The following is an 11,821-nucleotide window of genomic DNA, read 5'->3' on the forward strand; positions in this document are numbered from 1 at the left end:
TACCCTTCCCCTGCTTGCTCTTTCTCTCAAAATAGATAAATAAAACTTAAAAAAAAGAAAGAAAGAAAAGAAAAAAGTTTTTTGGAAAGTATAAAAATTATAGAATACAAGGAATTACTATGTTTATCATTTGATTATCATTATCAATTTGATGTTCTCTTCTGTTCCAAACTCCATAAGCACGTACGCGTGCACGTGCGCGCACACACACACACGTGGAAGCTGTCACTTTCTAACGCAGAATAAAGATACAATACTTAAAGAATACAATCCATAAGCCACATCTATATAATATCTGTCAGGTACCAGACCCAGCATAAAATATATCCTTTTTTATATGTACATATATCACATACTTAATCTGTAACTTCCAGTCAAGGCAGGAGAAGCACAAGACTGAGCTACCACAGTGGAATGACCTCTACTGTTCAAGGACATCTTGAACGTAAATTCAAATGATAAACAATTTTTATAAAAACTGGGTACCTAGTGATCATGCCAAACACTTTACATCTTACTGATGCTTTAAATATTTTCCTTTGAGAGGCAGTCTTGAATTTTTTTCCTTACTGTAGAGTAATTCTCTCTTTCTCTGGAATTACCAAAAGAATGCCTTAACTAATAACTACTTAACTAATAAAATTTAGAAAAAAATTGACATTTATTGTGCACCTATTATGGGCTAAGCACTTTACATGTAATGCTACTGAAACAAATGAGGAGCCTTGTGCTTGCTGAGAAACTACCATGCCCCAGTCACCATAACAGGCAACTTCAACATGTCATTTAATTCTGAAAGCAATAATTTTTTTTAAATGCCTATTTTTCAGATGAGAAAAGTAAGACTTACTCAAACTCACATAACAGGCCACAAATTCAGGATTCCAGGTCAACTTTCTCATTCCAAACATTTAAATAACCAGTTGATTTGTACAGAGGAAATAAGGCTCACAAAATCATTCCTAAAATATACAATTATCTATAGAACAGCCGTGTCATGTGAATCTCACCTTTTTAAAATTTCCTTTAGTTATTTCTTACTTGGATTTGGGTTTGTGAAGCATGTCTTAGGTTTTTGTTAGAGGAAGATTATTTGAAGATACTGGTTATTGGAGAGCCAGGAAATGATGAAAGTTTACAAGTAAAACTTTACAAATTAAAGAATTTTCAAAAACCTAAGGCCTAAAATAATTATGGTATTAAATCAATCAAAGATTATTTCTTGCATAACTACTATATTGTCAACGGAATCTCATCTCCAGAGTAGACTAGATGCCTTCTTTTATCATTTTATCACACCCTTTAGGTTTCCTGTGTTACTGTTCACTATCTCTCTGCTGCATGAGGTCATAAACAAGGCTACCTAAGGGTACGGACTGCATATTTGTCCTACTGCCTCCTCTATTCCCAGGCTTTTTCACAGGGTCTTGGGGACACAGGGACACACACACACACACACACGCTCATGCACACATGCACACACAGCCCTTACTAAATAATCTGCCCCATGAATGAATGAACTAGAGGGTTTAGCAGTTGGCCAGCCATACAGTCAATGGCAGAGCACTTCTGTTAAGAGTTTCCTAGAGTGATATCCATTCTAAGCAAATTTGAAGTATAAACAAACAAAAAAACCACCTGGCTTCAATATTTTTAAAATAACATTGTTGCACATGTTTTGCCTTATCAGAATGTTTCCTGTGGCTTTTCTGCATATAAAACCATAAAAGCCAAACTCTCCAAACTGATCTCAACCAAAACAGAGAGAACGGCCTGCCATCACACCTGCATCGAGCCTCTTCTGCTCATTCCCAGAATCCTATTCACTCTCAAAGGCAGCAGCTTCCTTAACATTTTCAGGATATTTTCCAAATTCATTTCTCAACAAGCATCTATGTACCTGTCTGGCTGTATCTTCTGCCTGTTGGTAACTGTTAGTATTCCAAATGCAGCTCATCTGCACACTGGTGGAAAGAAAGAAAAGAAAGAAAAGAAAAGAAAAGAAAGAAAAGAAAAGAAAAGAAAAGAAAAGAAAAGAAAAGAAAAGAAAAAGGAGAAAAGAAGAGAAAAGAAGAGAAGAGAAGAGAAAAGAAAAGAAGAGAAAGGAAAGGAAAGGAAGAAAGAAAGGAAGAAAGGAAGAAAGAAAGAAAGAAAGAAGAGAGAGAGAAGAAAGAAAAGGGAAAAAAAGAAAAGAAAGAAAAGAAAAGAAAAGAAAAAAAGAAAAGAAAAGAAGAAAGAGTAACTGTCCTGAGGCCAAGAACAAGAAATAGAAACAATGAAAGTTAGTATTAAAAATAAATCTTTGTCAGGTTAAAATTCTCACAGAAAACTCTAGAAAAATAAATTCTAATAAATGTTCCCCACTTGAGATCATCACTATTTTAATGAAAAAAAAAATTAGCTTTGTAAAAACAAATTACATGATCAGGCTGTTTTAAGTCTAGAATCACTGCAAATGGGCTGGAATGTATATATGGAAATCAACATTTTATTTCCAAAATGCTCATTTTCTATATCATCACCTTTATTTCCTTTACATGACAGTGTCTTCTCTCAAATTCCTCTTATCACAAATGGAGAATACCACCTCTCCAACGTCCTTTGCAGACAATGCTTTTCTCTCCAAAAATGATCACACCCTTCTTCCTGAACCTCCTTCTACAAACAAATCTCTATAAAAACAACTCAGGATTTTTCACCAAATGAGATTTACTGTGTCTGTTTAAAATGGCAACACACATTACTTTTGCTTGTATGGACAAACTAATGATCTGTGAAGCATATTTTTATATGAACACAGGATACAAAAATGAACTGCCCTTTAGTATAACCTCTGACCACTGGGTCTAAAAATTTTCTCAATGTATTTTGGTAAGACATGCTCAATCTGTAGTCTCCTTTCTTGTGAATTTTCTTCTGCCATTTTGGGGCTCCTTTTTTCATTGTGCAATGACGTCTTTTGCCACTACTGATTACTGAAAAATCATTTTATGAAAATGAAACTTTCCCTCTGGAAATTTCAAAGATTTGTCAAGATACAATCTCCAAGTTCAAGTTTCTTCTCTTTATCAGTAAAATAATGTTATGGTCATTATACTTTCTTTCCTTTAATAATTCATAGTAATATAATAATTTAATAATAGTAAACACTTTCTTTTTATTTGCTTTTCCTTTACATTTTTGCTGTGAAACACATCATGTATGTAAAAGACTATGTTAGTTGTTCATTTACACCCCAGAGGGAAATCATAAAATGATCCCTTTTAAACTATCAGCCACCTTAAGAAACAGATCCTTGCTGGTAACTATAAGCTACCTGGGGCCCCTCCCCAGTTACATCCCTCTCCTCTCCCCCAAACTACACGTCACTACTATTCTGAATTATGTTAGTTACTTCCCTGCTTTCCACTTAGTTTTTCACAGATTTGTGAATCCATTAAAAACAGTTTTGTCTCTTTTGAAACCACATATGAATCATACCATTTGCGTTCTTATGTGATTTCTTTTATTCCACGTGATGCTTTTTGAAATATGAGCATACAAATACAGGTAGCTGAGTTCATTAATTGTGACTGCTGTATAGAAATCCAGCATACTCCACACCTGAAAAACAACCCAGTGAAGAAATGGGCAGAAGATATGAACAGACACTCTCCAAAGAGGACATCCAGATGGCCAACAGACACATGAAACGATGCTCAGCATCCCTCCTCATCAGGGAAATACAAATCAAAACCACACTGACATACCACCTCACGCCAGTCAGAGTGGCTAAAATGAGCAAATCAGAGAACTCTAGATGCTGGCGAGGATGTGGAGAAACGGGCACCCTCCTACAGTGTTGGTGGGAATGTAAACTGGTACAGCCCCTCTGAAAAAAAGTGTGGAGGTTCCTCAGGAAACTAACACTAGAACTCCCCTATGACCCAGCAATAGCACTGCTAGGAATTTACCCAAGGGATACAGAAATGCTGAGGCATAGGAGCACATGTACCCCAATGTTCATAGCAGCACTCTCCACAATAGCTAAAACATGGAAAGAGCCTAAGTGTCCATCAACAGATGAATGGATCAAGAAGATGTGGTTTATCTATACCATGGAATACTACATGGCAATGAGAAACAATGAAATCTGGCTATGTGTAGCAACATGGATGGACCTTGAGGGTGTTATGCTGAGCGAAATAAGTCAGGCAGAGAAGGACAAATACCATATGTTTGCACGTATAGGAGGATTAGGAGGAACTTGACGGAGGAACAAGGGGGAGATGAAATATATATGTTTTAAAAAGAATTTCATAATAAGAAGGAAGAAGGCTTATGTTATAAATGAACATATGTTAACCATACTGGAATTTTAAAACCTAATAAAAATAAATAAATACAAATAAAGCTAAGTGTGGGGAAAAAAGACAATGGAATTGCTTACTCACTCTAAACTGAGCTATACCAAAAAAGAGGATTAAAATGAAAAAAGGTTAACAATGCATATCTTACAATGGTCAAGTTGCAATTATACTATCTTTTTAGTTTTTCCAATTATCTAGCATGAATTTTTATTATGTTTCTAATGAGAAAACCAGAACTCATATTTTAGGCAAAATGCTTTCAGGATACATTTTTAATTCAATGGATTAAGTTTACCAAGAAGTAAAACAGAGCAATGCATAAAAATCTGGTTCCAAGAGATAGACACCACCAGCAGACTTCTCAGCACCTTACACATTTTATTCAATAAGGAATAAAAGTAATCAACTAGAGGACCATAGTACTGTGTAGTCCCATGCTCTAGCACCACAAAAACTCTGCAAAAGAGCACTTACTCACTTGGTACACCCCAGCTCCATTGTTCACTTCATTGCTATCACTCGACCTGATAACTAGTTCATCTGGAACACAAGTTTTGTTTACTGATTTGGCCTAATGGGCAATTACTGTCTACCTGCATGACAGAGCGCTACATTACATACCCTTCTAAGGTATACACAAAGATTGTCTTGGTCCTGAGACCACTAATAATTTATTCTGAGGATAAAACTGTGACAGCCAACCACAGTGGCTAAGTAACTTTCTGAGGACAACCTCTTCTCCTTTTTCATTCTTTTGCTTTGTTTAGTTTAGGAAAGACACAGCCTCACCCTTCAAAAGAGCCATACACCTCCCAGAAAGTTTCCTCTGGTTTCAAGCAGGCTTTGTTCATCAGGCCTGACGTGAATAAAGGTCTACACTCTGACTCTGGCAAATGGGAGACATGTGGAAGCCTGACATGTGAGCAGTTACACCTTCACCTCGTGTTTCGTGGCCATCCGCAAGTCATACATTTGACAATCCTTATTCTGAGATTGAAAATAGTCTTAGAGGAGAAAATAAGGGCTTTGAAATCTGAAAACATTTGGTCCAAATCTTGGCACAGTCATGTATGTGTTCTGCAACTTTGGGCAAGTTATTGGACCCCTATAGCTTTAGTGTCTTCTTTTGTAAAATGATGGTAACAATTCTTCAACTTTTTGAGTCTGCTGGAAGACTTCTTGATATAGTTAAAAGGCTTAATACAGTATTTGGTATCAATATTCATGAAGTTATAGTTAAAATAAACATACGGGTATGAAAATAAAAGTTTCAATTGGAACATTTCCTAAAATGAACTGTTCAGAGAATCTAAGAACCAGAGAGAAGATGCTGAATTGACAGGTTATGAAGACTGGGAGTTGGGAGATTAGGAAGGAGGACATGTGCTGTATATTCTCAGCCCCTGGATGATGTTATTTGGACTATTGTTTTTCTTAACTAGTATTAACTGAAGTCTAACACACAAAAATTTTAAAACTGTAAATGTAACGGACAATGAATTAAGTAAGCACCATATAACATCCAACACCATGGATCAAGAAACAGATCACTGCCAGCACCACAGAAACCCAGAGAGGGATTTTTAAAGAAAGAAAGAATTTTAGATAAAGAGAGAAAGAGAGAGAGAGAGAGAGAGAGAGAGAGAAAGGGAGAGGAAGGAAGGAAGGAAGGAAGGAAGGAAGGAAGGAAGGAAGGAAGGAAGGAAGGAAGGAAGACTTTCAGAGAATTGTCAACCCTTCACCTCAAGCCAAGAGACAGGAGCTTTAAAGGAGGCAATGTCCTCACTGTTAAGAACACAGGGGCAAGAAGCTGACTGAAGTAGCCTATGCAGGGGAGTGACTGTTTTCTGGAAATTTTTCAGTGCAAAGGATATCTGAGTGTTTCTCATGGGCCAAATATGGGTCTCATGTAGGAGAGAGAACTGTCCAGGGAATTGTATACACTAACAGCGCCTGCAGGACAATGAGCAAGCACCCACAGAAAGAAGCAAGGGCTTTCATTCCTAGGGGCAATAGAGGAAATGAGCAATGAGACTAAATAAAAATGTATTTGCTCATGTCAGAGGAACCGCAGGAATTGTAACATGGGGATCATCTCCAAAAAACCCACACATGTGTCCATACAAGCAAGAATAAGCTTTAATGTCTATCATATCCAGAGCGCATCACAATCACCTCCACAGTACCAAGGAAGCAAAATGCCCCGTCTTCTCCATCCTCTCCTTCCTCCCTTTGCCACCAACATGAGAAAGATCAGAAAAAAGTTAGCAAGAAGAGAGGGGCAATTGAAAGTTAGGCAGGCATGAGACCAAGAACCCATCACAGAGCTACTAATATCCCACCTATCTGGGGACTTTTTGAGTCGGCTGGAAGATTTCTTGATATAGGCAAAAGGCTTAACACAGTATTTTATATCAATATTCGTGAGGAAGAGGAGCGTCAACCTTTCTTTCCTTTATTTTTTCTTAAATTTAAACTTTAGTTAGAGAACATACAGTGCAATAGTGGTTTCAGGAGTAGAATTCAGTGATTCATCACTTACATACAATATCCAGTGCTCATCACAAGTACCCTCCTTATCTTCAACTTTAACTCAAGATGTGACTTTTAATGAAAATCGGTGGCTCTTATGTGGGACTGGACATTTTTCGTTTTGGATTTAGACTCTTTGAATCACTTAAGATTCTCCAGAAAATTCACCAAATTGCATACATTTTCAGGGTCAAGGAAAGAACCAACTTAACTGAATAAGCATAAAGGAACAATGAGATTCTTTTTAAAAAAGTTTCTTTCTGATTCTACCATTCAAGTCAGGTGTGTCCAATACATTAGATGTATCATAATTCTTTTAAGTTTATGTGTTTATTTTGAGAAAGAGAAAGAGAGAGAATACCAAACAGACTCTGTGCTGGCAGCACAGAGCTGGATGTGGGGTTTGATCCCATGAACCACATGATATGAGCTGAGATCAAGAGTTGGACACTTAACTGACTGAGCCATCTATGTGCTCTGGGTGTACCATTATTCTTACTGTCATGGCAGAGTTTAAGACAGGTGGAAGAAGCAGCCACATTTTATCCAATGTTGGCATAAGTTAGACCTCCAGACCCACCAGCAGGATATATAATTATATAAGGATATCTGCCCTGGTGAAGCCACTGCCCCTGGAATATAATTTGTTAAGTGTTTTTAAAAGCAACATTGGCAGGGTGCCTGGGTGGTGCAGCCAGTTGAGCATCCAACTTCGACTCAGGTCATGCTCTCGTGGTCCATGAGTTCAAGCCCTGTGTCGGGCTCTGTGAGGACAGCTCAGAGCCTGCAGCCTACTTCAGGTTCTGTGTCTCCTTCTGACTCTGCGCTCCCCACCTTGTGAGCTGTCTCTCTATCAAAAATAATCATTAAAAAGAATTAAAATTAAAATGGACATTTGTTTAAAAAAAAAAAAACATTGCCTATTTCCATATAAGTAAGGAAAGCATCCTCATACTTGTGTGTCACGTACCCAAACACTAGACACTGAATGGCATGAGCATAGCAATAATGTGGAAAGACATCTCAATAATGAGGAAGAATACCCCATTAATGAGGAAGAACACCGCAATAATGAAGAAGAACACCTGTGGACTCTAGGTTACTGGTTACTCTAGAGACTGAGGACTCTTAAGTTACTGCTTAGACCCACAGCACACTCATCTGCTCCTTACTTCAGGGTGCTGCCAGAACATTTCACTGTACAGCCTCAATAAAGCACATGGGGGAAAGGTTCATCCAACAAAGTGTCTCACCTGGGTCCTGAGATTGCTCGCACTTGTCACAGTGACTTGTAGAGTACTGCATCATTTCAAAAATGCAGGGTTGTTAGCATAAATGAAAAGTCATTTGAAAATAATCAAATATGTAACTTTCTTCCTTTGTTTATAGCCTGTGACACAAAATTTAAAACTCAGTGATTATAAAAGGGGAAAATATCAAACCCCAGAAATATGCTGTCAATTAACTCCCACAAGCAGAAGCAGATTAAATTCAAGTTTTTAAATATCAAAGCTGGTAACCTGGTTTATATTTAAGAGAGTTTTACAGTTCTAGAACTTAGAAACTGAATAAAAAAATCATTCTCTGGATACTTATATTTTGAACGATGAGTTAAAATTTAATTTTGACGTAACTGTGAGCCTTCAGCCAAATCCTATTTTCAACCTAATATTGTGTGTACCTGTCTTCATTAATGGCCTTAATCTAAAACCCAAAAGTATCAGAATTATAAAAAACCTTAAAAATCATTTTGTTCCATGCCCTGTTTTCCACACAGGGAAAACAAAGACTCAAAAGGATAAAGTGACTTGTCTAGAATTGCCTAAATAATTAGTTATGAATATGAGTCTAGAAGTCCAACTAAAACCCTTTGCAGTATAAAGGAGATTTTCCAACTCTACTCTCCACAACCTTTGGGATCTCCAGAAATGCCTCAAAGTCTGGCTCAGGTTAAGGAAGATTGTTTGCAATTTGCTATAGACACCAGACTCCATTATCCTTTCCCCAAACATCAATTAAACAGCCTTTAGATTGACCTTTCTCTCCCAAAAGGTAGTAACTTGTAAATAAATCACTAGTTGGCTGTTCATTGGACTTTGATTGAATAACTGGATTTAGCTACATCATATATCGTCTCTTCATGTGTTTCACTTCAGAAAAGTAAACCACTCAAAGAAAATATGTTTAGAATATGACTCCATGTGAGAGGGTACACCAATATGTGTATATCATGCATTTCCACAAAAACAGGCAAGTTATATTGGGGATGTCAGCTGTAGTCATCATTTCAAAGTCCTGTCATTATTTAGAAACTTTGTGTCCTGGGGTACTTTTACTCAGATATATCTACCCCCAATTATTCTGGTTGCATAGAAGGAGCTCTCTCTAATACCAATACAGAAAAATCTATGCTCTGGCAATGCCTATAATTTCCTGCAATATTATCTCCTTATTACCGATTATCATGTCTCCTCATAACTAGGTTTTTAGTTAACTGATAGAGAATGGTGGGTAGAGTTAAAAAATAGGAAAAACAACAACAAAAATGCAGTCTTTTAGTATAAACAGTACTGATTGTTTCAAGAATAAGATGGAAATCACATAAGCTAAGACAAATAAAATCCAAATGGATAATAAGTTAGTGTAAGGAGTTCATTATCTACCCTTTTCACCTTCTCCATGATAATTTGACCTTTAGTGAACTTTCTAGCTCTGTTCCCTTGGCAGCTCAGTAAAAGGTAGCATGTCATATATTTTATAAGGCAATTTTGCTTATAGTAAAAATGATCTCTGATTGGTAGACTGAATCTGGCTGGAAGAAAAATAAACACCAAATTGGGATCCAGTCTGTAGAGCCTGACTTCTTTCACTCAACCTAATGTTTTCAAGGTTCATCCATGTTATACTTCAGCATTTCACTTTTTTTTCCCACAGCTTCATTGAGATATAATTCATACAACATGCAATTAACTCATTTAGAGTGCACAATTCAGGGAATAAAAGGCACAGCATAGGGAAAAGAGTCGATGATATTATAATAATGTTGTATGGTAAGAGACAGTAGGCACACTTGTGGTGAGCAGAGCACAACTTATAGAGATGTTGAATCACTAAGTTGTACCCTGAAACTAATGTAATACTGCATTGACTATACTCAAATTTTAAAAATTAACATAAAGTATACAATTCATTGGTATTTAGTATTCACAGAGTTGGCCGAAGATCATCACATTTTGGAACGTTTTAATCACCCCCAAAAGAAACCCTGTCCCCTTTAACTATCACCCTCTGATGTATCCATCTCTTCCAGCCCTAAGCAACCACTAATCCATTTTGCCTATATGGATTCATCTATTCGGGATTTCCATGTGAATGGAATCATATTATTACATGGTCTTTGGTAACTGGCTTATTCACTTAATATAATGTTTTCAAAGTTAATTCACATTTCATCATGTGTCAGTACTTCATTCCTTTATATGGTTAAACGATATTTCATTGAATGCATATACCACATTTTGTTTCTCCATTTGCCTGCTGATGGACATTTGGGTTGTTTCTACCTTTTGGCTCTTATGAATTATGCTGCTGGGGCATTTGAGTACACATTTTCATGTGAACATATGTTTTCATTTCTCTTAGACATATATCCAACCATTTGCTGAGTCATATGGTAACTCCATATTTAATCATTTGAGGAATTGCTAGACTTCCAAACTGGCTGCACCATTTTATATTTTGACCAACAGTGAATCGGGGTTATTTCTCCACAATCTCCCCAACTCTTATCTGACTTTTTGATTCTATATACTTATTTTTTAATAATCACCTTTTCCTTCTCTAAAGACCTTGCAAATTTCATTCAGTGATATTTTCAAGAATTTTGCCCAGGTTTTAGGTTGTAAACATTTTCTTATTTTTAAGAGACATATAACGATTGCCTTTGTCATTCTCCTGCGCTCATTACCATCCACCAAACTTACCCAAATATCACCATTTCTCAAAGATCCTTTTGTACAAAGGGCAACAAAAGACGATCCACTTGTACCTTTATCTTCAATACTGAAAAAATTTGCATAAAAATAATCCCAAAATATACTTTCTTTAAAAAAATAATAAGTTGAATTAAGATTGGTTATTTGGTACTAATTTATTCATTATTTCTCTATATTATTCCTATATGAGATTATAGTAACATGCCATAAAATATAAATCAGCATTATAAAATTTAACCACAAAATTGGATAAAGTATATTCAAATGATAAATGAATACCTATAGTTTTTTAAATGCAGAATATAACTCTTTTGAAATAATCCATTGGTTCCAACAAATAATTATTTCCCAAAATTTTTTTAATCAAATTCAGGTTTTAAGTAGAAAGACTATTAACATATTTTACTACCAAAATTTTATTGAATGATCCTGATCATTTCAAAACAGAGAGTATTACAAGGAATTTTACTATTATCCTAATCCAATTTATGATTTTATACAACCCAAAACTGAGCAAAGACATTTTGAATCAAAACACTGAATTATCTCCCCCCTTTGCTGGTAAACTGAGAACTAAAAATTAAACAAACATATAGAAATGAGCTCAGGTTCAGAGGAGGAGGTGGCAAGATGGCGGAGAAGTAAGGAGCTCCGTACTTGCACTCGCGCCCATACATAACACGGAAAAGATCTGAAGCCATTGGAAACCTTACAAAACCTGAGAGATTGGGAGAAAAAGGACGCAGAATCCACTGAGAGAGCCTTCTAACGTGAGTGCGAACCGGGGAAGATAAAATCGGGCCAGGATCGGAGACTCCAGGGTCGGAGGCGATCCCCCTCTGCGGGGAGTGAGAGGGGAAAAGGAGAGAGTCTGAAGCAGAAAAACCTCCGCTTGGGGCAGAGAAAGACCGTACTTGCCAAATACCTGCACACCAGGTCCCCTCG

This window comes from Hyaena hyaena, unplaced genomic scaffold (assembly GCF_003009895.1).
Source record: "Hyaena hyaena isolate Hyena2069 unplaced genomic scaffold, ASM300989v1 scaffold_326, whole genome shotgun sequence".
Taxonomy (NCBI): Eukaryota; Metazoa; Chordata; class Mammalia; order Carnivora; family Hyaenidae; genus Hyaena; species Hyaena hyaena.